At 36.3% G+C, this 4,689-nt stretch overlaps 1 pseudogene; it reads left to right on the plus strand.

The window, feature by feature from the left end:
- Positions 1-567: 567 nt before the first annotated feature.
- On the plus strand, positions 568-3,983 carry LOC128870306 (uncharacterized; annotated as a pseudogene).
- Positions 3,984-4,689: the final 706 nt, after the last annotated feature.

Consider the following 4,689-nt stretch of genomic DNA (forward strand, 5'->3'; position numbering starts at 1 on the left):
GAAAGAATAAATAAATAAATATTGATATTTATTACGTTTATATTTAGGACAATACAAGTTTTGATTTCTGCCTGCTCAAAAAGTACTGATACTCTTTACAGCCTTAGATGCGGATCGAATTTTTTGGTGGGTGTATGTATTCAAATTGTCATTTACGTTCGTGCACTCACTTGTAAGTGCAAAGCGGTTTAAATTTGCCTTATTACTTATAACTGAACAGCAATGCGGCATTTTCTCTCGCTTTCGCACACATAAAAAACCGAATTGAAAGCTTGTAGCCGATTTTTTTGACGACCGCACAACTTCAAGTGGCAAAATTGCATTTCGACATTGTCGCCGAATTAAATCTATTTCTAATTTTGCCGACGACAACTCACAAAGCAAGTGTTGCTACTTAAGTAGGAACTGTGACATTTTATAAATTTCTTTATAAATCTCATAGTACTTAATCACAGAAGCATTACATAATAATTTATGCTCTATTTATCGTTTCTGGTACAATTGCCATCTCGATTCTTAAATCACCGCAATATTTTATCAAATTTCGCTTGCCTTTTTCCCAACAAAATGCAAATTTTCGAGGAAGAGTCCTGCGCTCAACTATCCCAACCATATTGTTCAATTTTGCGCGACGATTCCCGTGAAATCTGGGTGAACGAAGTACAACTTTCGCGGAAGCTCATTGCCGGAAAGGAAATAAAAAACTCACTTGAAGCACTCGATATTTGTAATGAAGATGCGTTTCCAAATGTTAACCAGATGCTTCGCGTGATGGCAGTTTTGCCTGTGACAACAGCGACGAATGAACGATCCTTCTCAACTTTGCGACGACTGAAAACGTATTTGAGATCAACAATGTCTGAAGATCGCCTAAACGGCTTAGCCTCACTCAATGTACATCGCGATGTTAAAATCGATCCGCAAATAATTTTGAAAGAGTTTTTTTCAGTAGATACCTCGAAAAGTTGATTTATTACATAAATATAAACATATAAAATTTCTGTACTTGAAACCACCCCCTCGGAAATTTTCTGCGCACGGGCCTGTCCAATTAAAAAGCAAAACTTTTGTTTCAAAGTAAGTTTCTAGGTTCACAGCTATCATACTTATTTTATATTATTTTTTTGTTAATTGGATTAGCCCTTACATGAAGGTATATATAATATAAATTAAGTATTTATCTACTATGAGAGAACAAAACAGAATGAAATCAAAATTTTCAGTAGTACAACATGTGTAAGATGTAACCTTGTTATAAGGAAAAGCGGCTATTTTTTGGAATGTTAGTGTATGCCTCTGCACGCGAGTTACATTGACCTCAAAGCCAATGCACCTGATAAATTCGAGGAATTTTTAAATAAAATCGGCAAAAGCAGTAACCCGATATCAGTTTCCGGCACATATCACAATCCATAAAACTTTCCAAAGTATAAACAATTTTAGTTATTTAAGCAAAATCAGCAATTTTATTTAAAGCGAAATTATACCAATGTAATTTAGCAAGTAAGAAAAACTGAATTGTGAAAAATTTAAATAAACTAAAAGTCAGTTTGTTTCTCGATCTCGACTTGTTCGGTTTTAATTGTTGTATCGACTTTTTTTAAAATAACTAAACGCAAATTAGTTATAAAATTCGCGCTTAGAAGACATATTTACGTACATATATGGGTGCATAAGAGGTGTGTTCAAAAAGTATCGCCATTTTTTTTTTTTCAAAAATAATTTATTTATTAATTAGCATCTATTTTGTCCCCTTCAAAGTAATCCCCATGAGATATATGCACTTGTGCCAACGTTTTTTCCAATCTTCGAAGCATTTAAAAACATATTTTTTTTATCTCGTTCAGCTCCTCCTTCGATGCCGTCTTTATCTCGTCAATCGTCCTTTCATGATCCTCTTCAGTTTCGGAAATAAGAAAAAGTCACAGGGGACCACATCTGGGGAATAGGGTGGCTGTGCACAGGCAACGATGTGTAAGCAGGGGCGTTTTCGTGATGCGAGAGCCAATTTTAGTTCTTCCACAAATCCGGGCGTTTCTGGCGGATTGTTTCGCGCAAATTGCGCATAACTTGCGGGTTATATTCCTTATTGACCGTTTTACCCTGTGGCAAGAACTCATGATGAACATCACCCCTGCAACCAAAGAAAACGGTAAGCAAAACTTTTACAGCCTCCATTGAGATGATTGAGCTTTGGTTTCCACATCTAAACCATAAACCCACGATTCGTCACCAGTTATGACCCTCTGGAGCAAATTTGGGTCGTCGCGGACAGAGTCCAACATCTCATTAGGAATGTTCATGCGATGCTGCTTTTGGTCGAAATTGACCAGTTTTGGCACGAATTTTGCGGCGACCCGTCTCATGCTCAAATCATTGAAACAAATCGAATGGAATCTCTAACGGTGATTCGACGATTGGCCAATACCATTTTCTTCACTTCATCAATTTTTTCGTCTGTTGTTGAAGTGCTCTTGCGTCCGGCACGCTTTTCGTCGTTCACATTTTCTCGGCCTTCTGAGAACATTTTGTACCACCGATAAACGTTGCTTTGATCCAAAGTAGCTTCTCCGTATGACACAGTCAACATTCGGAATGCATAAGCGCACTTAATTTCGTTTTTCACACAAAATTTGATACAGGTTCTTTGCTCCATCTTTTTGAATAGGTAAAAATCGAAGACGAGCCGAAACACGTGCAAGCAAAGCAGCTGTCAACAGTTAACTGAATATTCAAAATGGCCGAACTCGTCGACATGAGAGAGAGACATGAGTACCAACATATCGCCACAAAAAAATCGAAATTCGAATATGCGTAACCTGCGAAAATTCAAAGTTCGCAATACTTTTTGAACACATCTCATACATATGATACATATTAGTGGTACTCATGTAATGTTGCAAACATATGGCATTTATTGCAAACTTCGCAAGGTGGCAAAGTCGCAAATCAGCTGTTCATTTTTACATGCAATTAGGTTTGCGATATAATGGCAACTTTGCTAGACTATTTTCAGTGGCATTCGTGGCAATTAGTCGCAAATAATTATCAGCTGTTAAGCATAAACGCGCGATTCGCTATTTGTAAGTAGAGTAATATTATTTTGTTAATATTTAAAAATCAATTGGTTTATTTATATATTTATAGAAAAAACGATTACGCATTAATGGCACTTTTCGGTGGAGTGAACAGCAAACCAGAGATTTACTTACGATTGTCTTTGACAATGTGAAGGCTAATCCGGAACAATTTGAGGTAATGCTCTTACATTTTCCATTACTAGCTTGTTTACATTTTACAAACTTATTTTAGAAACCAACTGCTCAAAAATTTTATGATCGCATTGAGCAAAATTCGCCAAATTTATGCACAATCAAATGGGATAATATGCGCACTAAAATGAGACACCTTAAAACAAGTTTTTTGGACGCGGTCAAGTGGAAAAGCCAAACGGGCGCAGGATTGCTTGAGAATGTAGAAGAATACATCAAAAAGACTTGTCTATTTTATGATGACCTACATGCAATTTTTTCACGGCGCATCAATATCCAGCCATCAGCAATCTATCAGTCTTCAGAGCCAGTGTTGTCCTTGGAGAATAATGAAGAGGAAGTGTTATTAGAAATTGATTGCGAAACATCTACGACTTTGCCTGAAAGTCCATTAGTGAGTCCATCTGTTTTAATTTCTCCAACATTTCCTGAGGATCAAGTCAGTCCGCCTTGTTCATTGGCATCAGATATTCGCACACAAAACAATACAACGACAACAAAAAGAAATTTGAAGAGAGCTCGAGCCCATTTGCTCTATTATTTGAAATTTAAAAGAAAAAGGTGGACTTAGAAACACAAAAACTGGAATTTGAAAGAGAAAAAGAGGAAAATAAATTTAAATTGCAGAAAGTACTACTGGAGAAAGAAGAGAGAGCCGAGATGGAAAAATTAAGATTGGAACACGAAAGATTGAAAAATGTAAATAATTAACAAGCTGCCAAAATGTGTTTGTAATATAAATAAATTAGCACAGCTCAAACTAAAAAGTTTAAAAGCAATTAAAATAATACGAATTTATTTATTGATTGTTTGCATATTCTAACATTTCACAAATTGTTCGTCGCACTGCCTCTCCCTCATTAGTTCGTGCACTAGGCAATGTCTCCGCCTTGTTGATTGTTTGCATATTCTAACATTTCACAAATTGTTCGCCGCACTGCCTCTCCCTCATTAGTTCGTGCACTAGGTAATGTCTCATTAATATCGTGCTCCGATTCCTCAAGTTGGTAATCGAAATGATCATCTTGTTGAAGTATAAGATTGTGTAACAATGCGCAACAGAGAATCCACTTGTTCACTTTTTTCATGCCATTTGCATCTTTAATTTGAATTCTTAAACTGCCAAACCTTTCCTTCAGCATACCGAAACAGTGTTCAATTCGTATTCTATAACAACTGAATGTTTTGTTAAAAAAAAACCTTCGACTCGGTGTCAGTTCTCTGGAATTTTCCCTAAATGGCGTTATAACTGTCCGAGACAGTTTATAGGCGCTGTCACCTGCAATCCAATCCATTTAAAATAACATCGAACGTTTTCCAAGTCACACGTGTAATCTTCTTGAATCTGCTTTCATCAAGTTCCCATAAAACTTCCTTTAAAAATACCTTACATTTAGGCACGCTATTTTGGATAAAT

This window comes from Anastrepha ludens, chromosome X, assembly GCF_028408465.1.
Source record: "Anastrepha ludens isolate Willacy chromosome X, idAnaLude1.1, whole genome shotgun sequence".
In the NCBI taxonomy this organism is placed as follows: domain Eukaryota; kingdom Metazoa; phylum Arthropoda; class Insecta; order Diptera; family Tephritidae; genus Anastrepha; species Anastrepha ludens.